Below are 20,173 nucleotides of genomic sequence, written 5' to 3'. Positions count from 1 at the left end.
TTATTTTTCAATACACACAGATTTGGTTCAATTTGCATAATCAGCCAACTAAAACAACCTCCATCATTTGAAAAAGCTTGTAATATGATATTAATGCTATTTTTTCACAGCAAGTAGCATCAGGCCCAGGGGACTGAAGGTTCTCTGACTTCAGAGATAGGGAGGCAAGAAGGATTTTTACTGCAAAATTCAAATGTCAGTATAAGCTTCCAGCAAACTTCTAAATGCAGAATTTCTCTGCCTTAAACCTAAACTGTTACAGCTCTCCAAAACTATTTTATTCTCTCCAGATACTGGCAAAACTTATGTCCCTGTTTAGTAGATTTTCTAGAACAATTAAGGTCTTGTAATTAAACTCACTGGGCCATGATTCCCATGTCCCCTTTTTCTTTCTTGCAAGTATATTTGTCCTTTTGAAACCTCACCTGTCCTCTATGAGTTCTCCAAATTAACTGAAAATGGATCCAATTAACCAGTTCACTGAGCACACCATGTTAAATTCATCTGTCTGCTGATTTGAATATGCTCAGATTCTCCAGAAATTCTTTAACAAGCATTGTCCTGATCTGTGACTTTCCCTTTATTCCTGTCAGCTTTATCAGAGCTCCTGCTGTGCTCATTACTAAAGTGAACATTGAGGCAAAAACAACAGTTAAGCTCTGCAACACTCAGAAGCTTCTCCCAAAGGACAAACTGGACATGCGCTTCCATCAGCCATAAAATTTATGCATTCATTCTGCACTAACCTCCACAAACAGTAGATGAGGAATAAACACAACTGTTCTGTACAACCCATCAGCCTGGGTTTAGTTGAATTATCAGCTTTCAAAGCCTGGTTTGCCATTATAGTGACCCCTCAACGAAATACGAAGTACCTCATAAGGCTGCTGCTGGTGAGGTGACACATGGGCCTATTCACAGTATGAAGTCCTCAGATGGTTTCTTGGAGCTATTAATGTGATTAATTCTGTACCAGTGCTTACATATAGCTGAGATCTATATCTTTTTCAGTTTCCTTTTTATGTACTATTTCCCATTTTATACCTTTTCTTAGTCCAAAGGACTGATGGACCATGATTATGCTTAAATGTAAAAAATACCATCAATTTACCAAAATGCTTCACTCCTGTGATCTTATCAGCATTTTCTCGCTTAAGAATGTCTTACAAACTTATTTCAAAGATAAATATATCAGAATACAAGCACAGCCATAATCTCAGTAAAGCATTGTATATCAAAAGAATAGCACTATCCTGACAAACAAGCAATCTCATCAAAATTCTGTCAAACCATTTTGATAAAGGAGAAAAAAGTACATGAAGTATATCAAACTGTGAGTACATTTGTATTTCAAATGACAGTACATGTCCTGAACAGTATAAGCAGGAGTACTGCAGTAAGTAATATGTCTGTTATGCCTACAAAAATAACCTACTCCTACTGCTTGCTAAAAGCCAGACATCACAGAAACCAAGAGCCCTGTGTCCAAAATCGCTTCTCCTGTAACAGAAAAATTTTGCCAATAGCTTATGGAGAATTCAAATACATTTACAGTCATGTAACCACAAATTAGATAGTCCAAAACCGATGGTTATTAAATGAACAAGATACTGCTGCAGTAAATGGAGGAATAACTAAATGTCATAAGCACCAGCAAAGTATTTGAGCCATACAACCCTTACGCTGAAAAGCTTAATCCTTGCAGACAAGTGAACAGGAATAGAAACGCTAATGAAAAAGGTTGCATGAAATACTGACAAACTTTTGGCTTGAGTAGTTTTAGAAACGTCTGGGAAACTACATAAATCGTACTTCTCTAACTTTTTTTCCTCTCAGAATACCTAAATTGCACTACCATCTTTTCCCTCTATTTTTGGTAGTGTCATTACATTCTATTACATTTCTATTTACATTCTACAATTACTTTCTGGTTTTGGTAGTCGCAGCTACACAGAAAGCAACAGCTAAAGATTACTAAACTAACCAAAGGCAAACTCTCATATTTGAATTTAGAGACTAAGACGACAATGTTTCGCCTCCGTTGTTCCTCTAGAGCACACACTTCAGCACAAACTACTGGTTTTGTTCCTCTAGAGCACACACTTCAGCACAAATTACTGGTTTTGTAGCTGTTCACCTCATGACACAATAGATGCATCTACTCAGTTTGCATTTCAGGGCTACAATGTTGAGATTGGTCTCCTTGGAGAAAATCCTAGCAATAGGAAACCCCTACCAACTGCAGCAGAGAAGAGTTTATTTCTTGTTTTACGGAAGCGCCAAGTCCTGTATAATGCCAGATTCCATTTTCATGCAACACATTTTTCCAGATTTGCAATTTATTAACAACTAAGTACTCAAATTCCCATTTCTCCAACCAACAGCCAAGTTACAGAACACAGTTACATTTCATTAAGATGGCACAATATTTAATAAAAAAATATTTTCACATCAATATTTATTCTTACTCTGCAAGGGTGTGCTTATCTCTTTTCTAGCACAGGATTGTATTAATTTTGGAGGGGCAGAGGGAAGAAGGAGGTATATAAGAGTGTTCAATGAAAAATAATAAATATCTATGAAATTAATCCCCTACTTTATATGCATATTTAGAAACAACTGTTTAAAACACTAGTTAGATTGTCATTATTCTTAATGGCCTTTGCTTATGCTTATTATCTCCTGCACATTAGCCCCTACAGTTTGTCATTATCAATACACCATTTTACTATATTAATAAGGGACGTGAAATTCCCCTTCCTCATAACACAGAGCTCTATTTTCCCCTTCATGTATTAGTTAACTAAACACTCTGTAAACCAGCTGCTAATCTCCTGAGACAGCATGGCAGTCTCCCACAAGCGGGATAGGTGTGCATACAGTATGGCTAATTACACCACAGTGCTAATGTGATGGAGGGAGAGCAAGCAGACTTCAGAGGCTGAACACCCTCTGAGGCTGATGTGCTGCGATACCTAGAGCTCTGCTGTACAGAACACCAAGTGCACAGGGCATCAGGCAATCTCTTGGGCCATACAGACACTTATATGCATTTATGACTGGGGAATTATGATTGCTGCAGTCAGGGCTGCAGCAGTCACACACAGAAATTGCAGACAGCTACAGTGACTCACACACTGTCAGAGATCATCTTTCTAAACTCTCTGGATAGCTTTCCTAGGTCAAGAGTTTCATTACAAAGGACAACTGTGCCAGCCCTAACTGGCACTGCCTCTGAATGAGCACAGATAAATGCTCTCGGGAAAAGGGCGAGTTGTTCATAATCTCCCATTATTCATGGGTGCTTTACCAGCTGGCAGCAATGGATTAACATATATGCACTGCAAACACAGATCTTTAGTATTCACTGAGGTGAAAACAAAGGAATCAGCCATGGATTTCTGACTCCTGCATCTAAAAGTTAAATATATTTAATAGCAGCTGTGCTAACATACTGAGAGCAGCCACAGCTTCCTTCACTGCACATGATCATGATCAGTCCTTCAGATGCAATAACTGAGAGGTTTAATTGTTATGAGCAATGGCTAACAAAGGGCTTTAAGTTGTGGCTTGGCTTATCTGTATAACAGATAAAGGTTAAAGCACATGGGAGAAGTGTAACAAGTAGATCTCTGTATTTTCATACTAAAATCTATTGTTAGAAATGACAGCCACTCTCTACCAACCCTGACACAGGCCCCAAAACACTGGAAGGAGAGCTACATTTGTTCTTAAACTCTGCTTTGGGCTCAGTGGAGTGGAAAAAAAATTCCATCACATCTAAACATGCCATTACAAAAAATCAATATTCAAATCCCCATACGACAGATTCAGACTCAACACAGTTCAGTCCCATCCAGGGTGGGACCTCTAATTACTGGGGAAAAAAAACTAACCAAAAAAGACACAGATTTGACAAGGCAGATCTTTTTGCAACACTTGACAGAAAAAAAAACTTAAAGCAAAGGAATCAGTCTTTACATGGTACATAAATTAGCCTGTTTTCAAGAAAGAATACAGTAAGCTTTATTCTTCAATTATGCTCTTTGATGAGGCCAATCTCCAAGGAACGTTTAGACATGGATCTCTGGTAGAAAGACATCATACTGTAGGGGTAGTAAATTAATTAGGATTTTCATTGCTAAATTGCTAATTGACACAGGATAAGAATGGGAGTTGTAATATACTTGGCCATATAGCAGTCTTGCAAAACAACCAGAGAATGTTTTTAATTACTAGTTAATTGAGAATAGAGTTTTAAAAATTTACAATAAAAGAAACCACTGCTTTATGTTATTCACATATGAGAGCCTGACCACTAACCCATGGAAAAGGGAACTACACCAAAAATCGCAGCATAAACAAAGATAATGTCAGGCACTCACAAAATTATAAGTAGACCCCAAAATAACAACTACATTAGCTTCAAACTCCTGAGACTTTTCACCCTGCACCACTTGGGATATTATTCATGGTGTGATAACACAGAAAGATTTAGAGGTTGAGTTTTTAAATTTTCACTATGAGCAATACGGTTGATGAAAGAAGTCTCAAATCCCCCAGCCTTCACCATTCGTTTTTTGCATTGTCCTCATGGGACAAGACTCTGGCCTTGCAGTTACATTAGAGTTCCTGTAAGGATGATCAAATTTGCATCCCCAGTGGCCATTTCACTGGCTTCTATTTTGACACTTTCAAAGAGCTGACCAGGCATAAGACTGTCAAGTGCCATTAACCCTGCTGGGTTTCATCAGCAGTCACACAGCACTGTGAGCATTTACCCAGCACAGCCTCAGGCATTGCTTCTGCAGTTGGTCAGAGTTCTGCCATGAGCTACAGTGACAGCAGAGTCCTGCTCCTACCTCCCATCTTCTCAGCAGAATCCTCCTTTCCACAGGCAAATTGCAGACATTCATGCTCAGCAGCCTTCATCCCTATCTCAGGCTCTCCAGAGATACCTCAGCAAGGCCAAAGCTTCAGCTCTCTGAAGTCCACGGATCTGCTGAGGAGCACAATCTCATAGCCCCCAGGAGCCTCCACTTAGGCTCCAGCACTGGCAAGGTTCATTTCAATCCTTTTTCAAAGGCAGCCTTGTTTAAGCTGAATGCAGGAAAATGAGGAACAACAGGGCACTTGTTATCACTCATACCTGTTTTACCCAATGCTCAACCAGGCTCAGCTGATAGAAACACCTGGAGTAGGCAGGTTGACTTGCCACTGAGCCCCTTTGCTAACAGCACATAAATGCAATAAAACAAGCCAATAAATGCAGAAAATTCCTAAAATGATACACGGATCAGGTACTTTGTCCTCATTTGCTATATATCATCATCAATGGAGAAAATAAGCGTTGAGTAAGTGCATGGAAGATTGAAGCACAACAGGGAGCACTGAGCAGCAGAGGGAAAGAAAGCATTTTTATTTCATCTCATGTCAAAGAATTTTTTAACAAAACAGAATATGAAGATCAGTATTCCACAGTTCATAAGAGTCCCCTTAGCAAAATCTTCATAAATAATAGCATTAACATAACTGCAGATTATTGACAAGAATAAATTAAGGATTGATCTGGCATGGATAAGGAAGGGCTTCTAATATTCACCGTTTGTAATTTCATCAGGCCACTCTCCCTAAAATATTAATTGGAACATATGATATAAAGGACAAAAGAACTTTTCTCCTCCTTTCTACTGTCCATGCAAAATTACTCTCGACATCATATTCTCTGTGGTTTTAAATTAATCTGGCAGTGGTGCCCAGAGCTTCACAGCCTTCACTGATAAAAAGAAAAATAAAGGAAGTGGACTTAAATTTGCCTTTGTTCAATTTCATCTCCTAGTATCAGCGTTTCCATATCTACGAGTTATCAAGAAGACAGAGCCAAGACTCCTCCCAGAGATACACTGCAGGAGGATGGCAGGCCAAGGACATACAGTGGAAGAAAAAAGGGCCAAAGTACAAATAAGGCTGTGTAACTCTGTATCCTTGGAGACAACTGAACACCCTGGTCTGACTCTGCCTTGAGTGGGGTGAAGGGGACTAGAGACCTTCCTTAGTTTCCTCCCAGCCTAAATTATCCTATGGTCTCATTACATCTTTTTCCATTTATGGGCATTCTGAAGTAAATCTGTCTACATTCTTTTTTCTTGCATTTGTTAAGTGTCCTGTAGGCAGTGGCAGGGTAGTGACAGGGAGAGAGATCTGCATAAATTTGCAAAATTCAGATGGGAGAACCCATCTGAATGACCCATTCCATTTGTCAACCAGCCTGGTTTCTAGCTTCCCTACAGACAGCTTTGCAGCAGGGCTGACCGCTCATCCTGGTAGCCCTCTGTGGCTGAAATGAGTCCTTATCAGGAATAAATAAGACATGTTCATTGTTCCCAACTCTCACAGCATATTTGAAGCCTGAGCTCCTAAAGGCACTGGAAATTCTTAATGTCTATTCTTTTTTTCCACAGAGCACATATGTAAGTCCACAAAGCTCTAACTTGTTCCAGATAAAAAATATCAGCTCAGACCCCTTAAGACACATTCAGCATACACTTGTTTCATTTGGCATCTTAGGACTTTGGTGCCTGACTCATAAATACCTAGAGTTTGCAGTAGTGACATTTGCCATACATTTTGGGCTAGGAGACCCACCTAGCATAATATTTACAGGTAGAAATGTGAAGAGGAACAGACAGAAGGGAAAGAAACCCAGGCAATAAGAACTATGCATAACTGCAGACAGACAAGGGAGGTATAATTCATATGCAAAATGTAACATTATAGCAACTTAATTTGGCTTTGAGTTTATAAGGTAATAAACAAGCCCTAAAAAACTCTTCTGAGAAGCATCACCACCCTCTTGAGGTGAGGTCCTGCCATTTATTTGCCACAGGACTTTATTGTGTCATAAAGCAAAAGCCCAGTGAAGCACAAGCAAAGTATTTCTTGCTCTGTAAAACGGCAATATCACACACAGTTATTTACTGCATGGTAGCCCCATTATTTTTTGTGTCCTCCCAGTGTTAGATGTTGGCATTTGAGGAAAAGAGCGTTGCTGTCCTAATTAAAGAGAAGCTGCCTCTTTTCCTTGACCAAAAAGAATTGTCCATTAGGAGCCTCTGACTGCTACACAACTTTAACATTCTGGCCACCCCATTTCGGTGCTTCCTCAGTGGGGAATAGAGAAGGCAACATTACCAGTTTTCAAACTTCGATATTATTAGAAAACAAGCACATTTAATACAATAAATTAATTCAACAGCATGATCAAGTTAAGCAGCTGAAGTGCTCTATCTGGGTAGAGAAATCATTTATTAAGTCAAAATCACAGTCTCAGGCAAAGATACTAAGTTATGAAGATTACATAATCAGAACAAATTTTAATTGACTGACGACAGGGCAGGACATGCTTGGCACACAAGCTGGTATAAGGATTTGGGTTTTTTTACAACAGCATCATTGGGTTTGTATTTTTATTAGTGTACTAGTACTGGTGTATTAATAAATGCTTTTTATATTCTAGAATCCATAACGTGGGATCCATCAGCCCTCCATAAGAGGACTGTCTTTTAGCTTTAATAATGAAAATTCTCCCAAGTAAGGAACTATGATTTTAGTTCCATCTTCCTTTCATTCTGTGCTTGTGTGTATGCTCACCTTAGAGGGAGTGACGATAACTGTTCTGCCAACATGCAGCTCATGTTTTAATTTCAGGAAAATCTCAGATTTTGGAGGCCATACTATGGAAATAAAAGACAGGAATCAATGTGAAATTAAAGCAGAAACACAGCAAATAAGGGAAATCTGAAGAAGGAATGAGTGAGAGAACACAGATGATAAAGAGTGTGTCAAAGGAACAAACACCATCATTAGGGAAGCCTGTGTTCCAGGCAACAGGCCTTGCTGGAGCAAGGCTGGTTTCCCATATGTGCAGAATCCATGAACGACATTTCTGTTCCAAAATAGTTCAATGGAAGCAGTCTGCTGGACCTTTGTTCCCATAACAACAGCAATTCACTTCTCTAAATTCTATGGCTTTGGCACTGTGATGAGAAATAATCTATTCTTTCATTAAAACACTGGGTGAAGCACAGTAAAATACTAAAAACCATCTGATCAATTTACTGTACTTCAGCAATAGTCACTTTCATTTTTCTTTGAGAAATAAAGAGTCTGTCTCTATCGATACCAGTGAATTCTCCTTGGTGCTATTATAAATTCACACAAACAAATCTGTGTAACGTGGACTATATAAGTTCATTCCTACTAATAGTCCCTGGCCAGAAGATACTAACAAATAAAGGAAAGAAGGCAATGTTGTTATCTCCATTTCACAGACCAAAAGCCTCTCCTGAGAGAAGAGTTTCCAGTTTTCAGTTGTGAGGCCTGAGTTTTTATCTCCCACGAAAAGTTTGCATTTTGCTTGAGCCTTTCAGCTTCCATAGCCATCCTAAATACAGAATATTAATTTTGAAACTCCACCTTAAGATCTGGTCCTAGCTATACATATGTTTCCCTTGCAGTATCCCTGTGCCAGTAGTCTCTCAATAATTTATTCCTTTAGCTCATATCCCATCAACAAAGCCTCTGGCATATTAACTGAGAAACTGTACACCTTTTTTCAATAGGTACATAAATAACTTTTTCATGGGCAGCCATAGCAAAAAGTACATACCCTGCACTTTACGAGCACACAACAACTGTAAAATAAAATGGAGAAAATTTTAGCCTCATTGATGCCAGTGCCAAAACTTCTCACTGATTTCAATATGGTCAGGATTTGATCTAGGTTCTCAGATTTTCACAGGAGAATGCTTGCAGATGAGGGCTTCCAGGCTGTGTTCCCTAATCCACAGAGCCAGGTCTGTGGAGAGAACATGAAGGGGACATTATTCTTTTTATTTTGAAAAACTGCTTGAAATTCTTACACTTTCCCTTTGCCTTCTTCTTTCAGAAAAAGGGTGAATGACCTTCCTGTCTATACAATGCCATTTACTTTCCTGGGCAGCCTATGCCAGCAAGTCCAAAGGAGCAAATTGTCTCAGGAAAGCACAGATTTTATGACTCTTCACAAATGAGATTTTTGCTCTGCAGGTTTTGAGAATAAATAGATCTGCATCTATGTTTCTCTAGTTTTTTCCCAAAACCACTCCAAGTTATCGGATTAACCTTTACTTGTGTCAGCAATTTGCAGTTTAAGGAGTCAGGGTGTTCTGTGTTTTTTGCACTTTGTTATTCAGGACTAGAGAGGGAAGGAGAGAAAGGGACAGAATTAAAAATAAAATAATTCTAGATTTTAACAAGACCTAAAAAATGTGAGAATAACTTTTATCTGCAAACATGGATTTTGAAATAACATTTCATTATACTAAGTCAAAACAGTTGGAGTAGTTATAATGGCAAGTAAATGGGACCAAATCAGATTCCTCCCCCTTTTCCTCCCAGCAGTTGCTTATGAACATGAGCAAAGTATTAGGCAAAGAGACTTCCCTGTATAAGGCTGAGGAGAGTATTAAAACATCTTAATCTAAAAAGAGAAAATGCAGAGAAACCTGCTTCTTGGGGTGGCAAGTATGGAATGATTCACACAGAGGAGGATTAAGTTCTCACAGAAATACAACACTCAAAAGGACCTCCAGAGTTTCTGAGCCTCATTTCCTGCCATTGTGTATCTTCTACTAGTAAATGTATTAAGATCCATCACAAAATGTTTTCCATTTTTGCTCCACCACACAGTAGGAAACTCATTATTTGGAAGGTTTGAAATCATTCTCTCTTTCTTCTAGCACCAACAGGGTCTTTGAGATTAAACCAGGGCAGAGAGAGAACTGTAATATCTGCTAACATAGTAAGGAATTGTTACCACACCACCTCACAGTTTGCATTTTCTGGGCAAGCCAAGATCTTGCAGCCCCTGTTTTTAAAGCTGTACTCTGTGACAGTGGTCATAGGGCTTCTTGGATGAGGGAAGAGATGAGAATGTTGACTCCATGTTCAGAAGGCTTGATTTATTATTTTATTATATATATATTACATTATAACTATACTAAAAAGAATAGAAGGAAAAGCTTCATCTCAGAAGGCTAGCTAAGCTAAGAATAGAATGGAAAGGAATGATAACAAAGGCAGCTGGCTCGGACAGAGAGCGAGAGCCAGCTCTGCCGCGACTGGTCACTAAATCCAAAAAACCACACGAGACCAATCATGGATCCACCTGTTGCATTCCACAGCAGCAGACAACCATTGTTTACATTCTGTTCCTGGAGCCTCTCAGCTTCTCAGGAAGAAAAAATCCTAAGAAAGGATTTTCATAAAAGGATGTCTGCGACAGTACTCCACTTCTCCATCCCTTTTAAGATCTGTTCATACAGCCGGATACATCTAGCCAGCTCCCCAGGAATGGGAAAACATCACTGGTGCCTAAAATCTATTGCAAATCTGGTGCAAACCTATTGCAGCTCCTCCTGAGCTGAGTATACCAGACATGTGTCCTGGCCTCCCTATTAAGACCAGACTGTTGTCTCAGAAAACAAAAAGATGAGCGTGAAGACAGACAATCCAGCCCTGAATTTGAACTGTGTAGAGAAGCTGAATACATAACAGGCTCACAGTACTTGATAGTATCTTTGAACATTTGTATTATGAAAGATTCAAGATGCCTCCCAACATCATTGCACTTTTACTAAGAGTTAGTCATAGAAATCTTCAGCAAAACAAACACATTTACTGGTGTCCAGACAAATAGACACTAAGCTAGATCATGCACAAAAAACCAAATTCAACATCACAGTTTTAACCAACAAGGAAGGAAAAAAGTCACTTGGAGTTTTGATAATGGTGCATAGATAAGTAGGACACACTACAAAAGCAAAGCACATTTTCATTACTAAAATCTCTTGCAAGATTGATTTGTGTAGCTATGGCAGTAAAAGTATATAAACAAGGCTAAAGAGTAGAGGTTGCATCTTCTTTAGACAACTAATACAGGGAAAATGAATAAACCATCCAAAGCACATTTTCATTACTAAAATCTCTTGCAAGATTGATTTGTGTAGCTATGGCAGTAAAAGTATATAAACAAGGCTAAAGAGTAGAGGTTGCATCTTCTTTAGACAACTAATACAGGGAAAATGAATAAACCATCAGGCACCCTTTTTGGGGTCTGAAAACACAATTTACTAAGTAAATAAAAGTCATATAAGTTTTATAAGTGGGGAAAAAAATATGTAAAGACAATCAGACCTACCAATCGTGGTAGTACCTCTTCAAAAGTGCAAGTAGCATCAGAAAGTAAATTCCAAACCAGCATCTGTTTGCTATGCAATCTTCTGTAAGGGTTTTCCTCAACAGATCCATGGTGACCATAGAACTCAAAAAGAAATATAGGGACCTGCCAGGCAGCAAAATTTATTTTGTTTCTGGGACAAGGAAAAAAAGAATAAAAAAGAAACACCCCTAGATTTGGACTAGATATAAGGAAGAAGTGTTATCATCTTATTGCAGGGGTTCCATACTGTTGTCTCCTTATCACAAAAGTTTCATACCTTCTTGGTGTTTCTCGTGGGCAGCTCGTCAGAGCACTGACTCTTTCTTCTTCTCAAAGGAGCCAACTGACTCCAGTTCCCTTCTCAACCAGCCACCCCACTCATTTATAGCGCTCTTCTTCTCATTGGTTACAGCTGTGCCTTGTTAAAGTCAGGCCTGTTCCTAATCTTTGATAATTGGCCCAGCTGCAACTCCTTAAGATTACTCTCTACACTATCTTTATTTCCTTATATTCTATCCCCCTACAAAGAAGTTTTTACAATGATAGTGGTGAAACACTGGAACAAGTTGCCCAGAGAAGTCATGGATGCCCCATCCTTGACAAGTTTTCAGAGGCCAGATGGGATTCTGAGCCACCTCATCTACTCTAAGATGTCCCTGCTCATTGCAAGAGGAGTTGGAATATGTAACTTTAAAGGTCCCTTCCAAACCAAAATATTCTATGAATTTCTCTCTTTTTTTCATCTCAACACCAGTAAGGAAAGGCTCTGGGCTTGGTTTCAATTGCACCTGACACTGCAGGAGGCAAAGCACAAAGTCTTTTGTCACGTTATTGCATGAGCTCTGCAGCAGCAAGAGGGAGAAGGGATCTTCAGGAGACAGTTCATATCTTAAGAATACTTGAACCACACTGTACTGCTTTCTATTCCTGGAAGGCTTTTCCCACCACTGGAAGACAAGTTTTACTATCTCTAACTCAGAATTTGACTTCAGGTGGTAGATTATATTTCTGTCATATTTAAATATATACATAAATTTGGTACATGTCTCCTTTGCTTACCTGAATGTTGTATGCCTTAACAAACTGCACTTTCTTAGAGAAAAGTACTACATATTAAATCCTAACTTCATAGCTCTATTGCAGACACATTTAGTGAGATCAAGATTCCTCTATTCTTGTACATTCCTCTCTATATTCAGAACAATTATCATTTGAACAATGTCCACAGACACACTTTTTTACCTTTCATTGTATTGAAATTTGAGACCTGATAGTGACACCTGAGATGTATTCAAACCTTTGGTATTATTTTAGTCTGAATAAACAACTACCTTAACAGTGGTGGCATCAAAAGCATATTCATCCCACTATACTACATGCAGATATAACACAAGCACATCACAAACTGCCCTGTGAGAGAAGAAAACAAAGAAGAATAAAACATGGTTGAATTGATGGATAGATTTTGGACCAGAGCATGTATCAGTGATAAGAATTATGATTTTACTGCTGTATCAATATTGCAATATGCACTATCAATTAAAAATTTCCAATATTTTCTCAGAGAGCTGATAAAAATTATTAAGCTTCAGGCTCATTTCAGCAATGTTTAAATGAAGGTGGAAACCTGCAGCATGAATCAATCTACTGGCATAGTCACCTAGGATTTAGGAATATAACTCAAGTAATTTTTTTCTTATCTTCCAGAGAGCACTGTAGAAGGTATTTCAATTTATTGTGGATAACAATCTATCAAAATAAACCTGCTCAGGACATAACCTGAATACAAATGAGGCAGCAAGAAAATATAAGGGAAACATGAATTTTTAATTAACCCTGTGATGGCTCACAGATTTTGAAGTTCTCAGTCTGAAAACAAAGGTCTTCTAAAGTTTTTATTCAATTTATGTGCTTCTATAACATAAAATGTAAGACCTATTAAAACACACCATAGGCTGTTTGTAGATTAGGAAAGCACAAAGGTGAAACTCAACTGGTACTGTGTGGAGCAACAAATTCCTGGACTAATAACACCAGTTTGGACCAGGTATTGCATCCCAGTCCCTCAAGTCACCAATCAAGGTACAACTCCAGGTGCCTCTCTACACATGAGGTTTAAATATCCCACTCTGAACCTAATATCCTGCCATGAGGTAGCTTGGTTTGTGGCCACAGGCTACTTAGTGCTTTACTTTCAGATCCACAATTCATCTGCTAAAGTGATATCACCAGCTCTCATAACCTAGAGTGGCAGAGACAGATTTTCCATCTTGCAGCCATCAGTTTCTACATGCAAAATGCTGAAGCCTATGACCAGAGGTCAAGGAAATCAAGAATTTCTCAGAGTCTGTGCTCTAATAAAAGATTTTTATGAGTCAAACAAATGGATTTGTAAAAGCAGCACAGCAGGACAGGGGCTTAAGGTGCAAGCAGAAGGCACAAAAAAGGCTGCCAGAAAGCTCAGAGTAACTCCCTGCAGAGGGGTACCCTACAGAGCCTTAGAACTACAGATACAGCCATCATGAATACACTGCCTTCTTTATTTCCAATCAGAAACACCTTGGGAAGGGCCCCGAGATCATTCCCCTTCTGGAGGCTTGGCTGCCTGTGCTCAGGGCCAACCTGGAGACGGGCTGCCCCTTCCTCCTGCTGCCTCTGGAGGGGCTCCAGGGAGTGCTGCAGGAAGATCTCATTCCTTCAGGAACTGGTTTAATTGTGCCTGCCATGGGCACCACGGGGCCAGACAGGAATCCCCAGCTGTAGCTCAGTGAAAATAATAGTGTTATGCTAGTGTAATAACAACCCCTGGAAGAAAACCTAATTTTTCAGAAGATTTGGTCTGAGACTTGGTCTGAAGTCACAGTCTTCACATCCATGCTAGGCCTGAGCCCAGCAGCCCCACCAGACAGGTGCCCTGAGTCCCTGACTGCCCTGCTCCTGGCTGGGACCGTGGCACAGTGATGACCTGGCTGCCCAGCCTGGCCCCGACACAGCCCCCAAGAGCATCTGGTGCCCCAGCACACAATCCAGGGAGACACCAACCCTGCAGGATCCTGACACTGAGTATTTTGCAAAGATTGGCAGAGAAACCTCTTCAGAAAACACCAGGTATTTAGCTCTTTTTGTGTGCATTAGCGACAGTAATTCCCTGAAGAATGAAAGACTTTTAAACAGTAAATTAATTAGCAGATAAATAGGTGGTTACAAACTATTATTTCTCACTGAAATTAATGTAGCAGTAGTGTTTTGATAAATTCTAATAGGAAAAACATGGAAGCTTCTTCATATTCTTCATATTAAATATAAGGAAAATTAAAGGTCTGGCATTTTTATGGTGCTCTAATTAATGAGAATCTGGAGTGGAATTCTCATACAAATACAGTACGTATTGTGTGACAACCCTATTAATAACAGAGAAGCTAATTATGATTAGTGCTATTACACTGAGTACTAAATGAATTAGCAATAATGAGGCACTCCTAATACTATCATCACATTTGTGCATACATTTTAATGGATAAGTTTCACCCTGATTAGAGCTGATAAGTTATTAGCAGCAAACAAAATTATCTCTTCCATTTATCACTTTTTCTTTGCCCTGTATTCAGAAATCAAAGCTCATTTCTGAGAAAGAAGTGTTACTCATGAATATCCAATGTTTTTCCAGCCTTTATCAAACTGTTCTCACAATAGCTCATCAAAAGAAACTTCAATCATATGGCACTATTTCTAGTCCTAAACATTCTAACCAGGGAATGTCAACTTCTTTGAGCTTCTTTACTAGGGTGCCAGGTATCTGGAGCCTTCCTGTAAGTTACTGGGCAAAAGATAACCACATTGCCACCACTTAGGAGCCTGAATTGTGAAAAGTAAACCCAAACTTACTGGAAAACTTGAAAGATGAAAGGGTCAGCTTCAGACACAGTGATGAGCAAGCAAGTCCCAGATTAAGAAGTCACCACAGCAGTCAGAACAGACCCTGGCTGGACCTGAACATTTCAGTCTCTAGTCCCCAGCCAGAAGTGGGTACACACCTACTGCAGGCTCTGAGCACAGCAAACCCAACATTGCCAGGGCGTTTCTAGTACAGAACAAGTTCTCTTTTTGTGCGGTAAATCCAGTGTGTAAGGAGAAGGGAAAGGGGATGTGAACAGATAAATCCAACATGTAAAGGGGAAGAAAACAGAAGCAGGATTTCCTGTGCAGGTACAAGCACCTGGGCAGCAGGTACATGGCAAGTGCAGCGCTTCCTGCCCATCCTCAGCACAGCCACCCATCCATGCACAATCTGTGAGCTCTGAGTGGCTGCTCTGAACAACACACACGCTCTGTTCACCTCTGTAAGCTGAGCATGTACCAGGAGCAGTACCAGGCTTGGCCAGGCTAGAAGACATTCTCAATGCTTATACCAGTATAAAATGTCCTCACAATCCACTTGTGCACCACTTCAACTAGAAGATGAGATGCACCCAGGAAAGCCCTGTCAATTGCTATCCTTTGATGAATGAGCTGACTGATGCCATTTCTTACTTTGTCTCAGTTGATTCCTCTATTGATGCCAACTGATGCAGTTCCCCCTCCTAAGAACTGATTCTGTTGCAGACACACACAAAAAAAATAGCAAGGAAAAAAATTACTTTTAGACAAGTAGGAAGGGCTGGTGGGGAAAAAATCAGGGAACTGTCAGAAGTAGAAGTCTGCACACAAAAGAAGAATAAATCTGAGCATGAGTGGACTGTTTTTATAATGGCAGTTGGATGAAAAGTACTTCCTAGAGATAACAGCTTTTGTGTGATTTATGTTACTTCCTGATGTTTATCTCTACTTACTTGTAATTATTTATATTATCCCTGCTTGCAGTATGTTGTTTCAATTGCTATCACGAAGTCAGCTAGTTTCATGTGATCATGGGATATCCTTTGGATTCTCTCACTTCTGTGCTGCTCTCAGAAACTCAATAGCTGGAGTACAACTAAGTGCTTCCTTAAAATCAGTTCACAATCAATATAACCAAGTCTTTTGTAATAATTTAGTGCATTGGTTTAAGGAAGAAAAAGAAAAATTGTTTCTTGTGGTGAGCATTTGAAATCTATCCACTAATGCTCTGGAGCTATAAGACCTCTTTGAGAAGAAGTTCTCTGTCTTCCAAATGCTGTTACATCATGGCAGTTACAAAAGCAGTACTTGCACAGCAGTACAAAATACATAAAAGTTCAGAAAAATTCATGCAGAGTAGTTTTGTTGGGTTTTGTTGTGGGTTTGGTTTTGGGTTTCATTTATACAGAGGGTTGGGTAGTTTTCTTTCACTGTTTATGTTTCTGATTTATATTGACAAAGGTTATCAGGACACAGAGTTTGCTGTTCACTAGGAAATATAGCATTTGCTGACTTCCAATTTCAGGCATATTCATGCCTTACAAGATAGTGGAATGCAATATAATTAAAACTTGCAGTGTTTTCATCTGGGAAGGTGTTAAAGGCAATAAATTTAAAATGTAATCAGGAAGTAGCAGAGCTGGTTTTCACCTCACTTACACTGGCAGCTCAGTGAAAATAATAGTGTTATGCTAGTGTAATAACAACCCTCGGAAGAAAATCTAATTTTTCAGAAGACGTGGTCACAATCTTCAAACAAAAAAAAAATTTCAAAAACCCAAAAAACTCTTACAGTAACATGAATACAGCTATCATAGCCTTTAAAAGGTATGTTCTGCATTTGATATGTGCCAGCCTATTTCACTATAATGCCCACTTTTAACAGACACCCAGTTCTGGTTTGAAACATGAGCAAATCATTAAAAAAAGCAGTAAGAATTTGTGCAATAGCTCATCAGTACATGTTGCAGTTATGGTCACTAATTTAGGATCAAACCCAGCAGCATAGGGTCAAGTAAAACTTAGGGCGTTTCTTGCATTGGTAAGGAGCCCTGCTGGCCGGGGTTCCTGACCTACTCAGCAATCAGACAGAGCTTGATATTAATGCATGGTTTTAAAGACAGTAGCCAACAGAAGAAATAAATGTAGTATGTCTTTTTGCAGCATGCTTTCAGAGGGGAAGAAGAACTGTTACCCTGGAACAAATCTACAGATTTCTGTTTGTCAACAAAAGCACCTAACATTAAATACTTGTGAAAACTCCTTCCCCAACACACCCAGCTACTTAAATGCCTGCTAGTGCTCAATTCCTATGAGGGATTGATCTGCTTCTCTGCAGGCTGATATCTGAGGTTCAGCCTTTCTTAAACACTCCTGACACTGTTTCTAGTCTTTTTTCTTCACCTTGTTTCCTGCTAAGTTAAACAGCAATTTGCAAGTACCTCCTACAGTTATTGCTCCTGAATACCTTCCAAAAGGAATTCCCTTTGATAAAGAACAGCAGAAGCACAGGTAGCTAGAGGTGTGGGAGAAGTTAAGTAACTTAGGTGCACAACTTTTAAAAAGTGTTGATTTTTTTTTACTAAACACCAGAAAGATTTAATGTTTCTGCATGGAGAATTCCAGCAACAAAAGATATTATCAATTGATAAGATCAAGATATTATCATTGACCGATAACAAAGGCATGCAGACCGCAAAGAGAAAATCATGTGCAGTTCAGTCTCTTAAGATGTCTGATTCTTAAGCCTAACCATTTATTAAATAAATTACAGCATTACTCTTGCTGGTTCAACCAAGACCATGATGTTGAGACATTTTGTTCAGTCTGGATTTCCAATTTTTAAGGGAGAGGTTGAAAAAAAGTTTTAGACTCTGGCAAGACACAAAAGAATTATTCAAAGACTGAAAAATCTTCTTTGAAAAGTGAACAATTGGCAGAAATTTTGAATGTTTCATTTTTCTCTGAGAAATTTAGAAGCATGATGAGATCAAAGTCTTGCATGAAGATTCAGTATTTGCATAGAGAGAAGTTTAGAATAGAGCTGTTAAGAAGAGGGCTTGCTTGAATGCTATACAAAAGGGCATTGCAGAATGTAGACAGAGGTAACAAATTATTTTAACAGATTGTTAACAAAACAATCTGACCTATTTTATAGGTCATTTCAATCTTGTATATCAAGGTTCAATGCCTTTCCAAAATATGCTGTTGACAATAGGGATGAAACAACATGCTCTGCTCTGTACAGGAAATACATTTCCCAAAGGCTCCTTCCAACCTTCAAAACTAATAGTAAAGTTAATGATTCAGTGGAAACAAGAAAAGCCTCCTTATAATGAAAAATATTATAAAGTCTCAATCCAGCACCTCAAATAAATATGCACTTATAAGATCAGAGTTTCAATTATTTGTAAAAATACTATCAAGATGCTCCTCCAGCAGCTCAGTATCTACACACTGGACAATCACATTGTAAGAAACCAGGAGTTAAGAATTAAGAGAGGGGAAAAAACAGAAAAAGCATTGGAGAAATGAAGCATAAACCCATGTCACACATCAGGGGGGCCAAAGGGACATGGAAGTCAGAGAGGGACCATGCAGGAAAGTAATAATGAGCTGGTGTTGAAATAGAGCTCCTAAGACATTCCCATTCCTATCCCAGTCTCTTTTCCCATTGTACATCTGGGGAGAATCCGTACTGCACACACTGGCAGGGTGGTAATACCCTTGTAGGGAAGAGATTAGTTTAAGCAACGTACTTCTCCAAGGATATTTTATATTCTGAACTTCATTAGAGAGAGCAAACACTATGCAAGAGAGAAAAAAACCTACTGGAGTCATCACAGGGAGTTCCTGATTCTTATTCAAAATTAACTGATTGTAGTTTGTGCTGGAGACTAACAATTAGAAGAGTTTTATTTAGCCTAAAAAGAGAAGACAAATCAAGACATAACAATTTGCATGTGGAAGGTGATAGAGTCACATTTTCTGAAGAACAGAGTGCACAATACTCATCCAAATCTTTTAGACAAAACTCTCTAGCTAGTGGGCTCCAGTTCTGAAAAATAAGTACAGAGTATTTGAGCAGACAGCAATGCACTGTCTCCTCCTCCAGTCACATACACAGGATATAGTCTAACACACTCATAAAGCCCTTACTAAGCCCTTTGTTCTGCAAGAGGTTCCTTTACATGTATGCCTGGTACCAGACACAATACACAACTTTAACTGCACATCACCCAAGCTTCAGCTCACATATAGATCATGCTAAGTTTTATTACAACAGACTGTTTCCTACAATGATGATGATGATATCTTAAACCACAGTAACAAGATTAATTTTCATCACAGAGTGAATCTAAGTCAGTGTTGCCTTCCAGATCTGCATTTATAGAAGTGTGAATCTCAAAATGATGTTGAGGTACCTGTTAGACTACACCATTAAGTGGCAGCTGCTGGAAAAGCATATTTAGATTTATTTAGCCTACAGAAATTTTCAACACATCATAAGTTCAGTGCATACAAAATGTACATTAAGACATTAGGGCTTATAGAGGAAAAAAAACCAAACTAATGGCCAGTTATATGTACGCTGGTACATCTGTAAAGACAGCACAAATGCTTGCTGTAAGTTCAGTCCTTGTTCAGGCTTCTTACAAACAGATTGACTTGCAGATTCCCTGCACACCTTTGCTTCCCAAGGAAAGCGTGATGGTTGGTGTCATGCACAGTTCAAGCTGCATGAGCCTTTCCTGTTTACTGAGATGACCAGCATAAGCACACAGACACCAAGAGTATATTGATTAATCATTACAGAACTTTCATTTTATGCACTGTTAGAGATGTAAATGTCCAAGAATACTTTTTTCTTAAGGATCAGTAGACCATCAATATTCTTCCCAAGTTCATGGATGCTTTCCAAAACTGACGCTCATGATGGGACAATTTATCAATTTGTTCACCAACCTTAACTGACAGATATTAATACATCTCTCACTCATATTCTCCCCAAGCTGCGTATAAGACATTGTTCAGGAA

The sequence above is a fragment of the Geospiza fortis genome, unplaced genomic scaffold (genome assembly GCF_000277835.1).
Source record: "Geospiza fortis unplaced genomic scaffold, GeoFor_1.0 scaffold41, whole genome shotgun sequence".
In the NCBI taxonomy this organism is placed as follows: Eukaryota; Metazoa; Chordata; class Aves; order Passeriformes; family Thraupidae; genus Geospiza; species Geospiza fortis.
Note: the sequence above shows the minus strand (reverse complement) of the source record.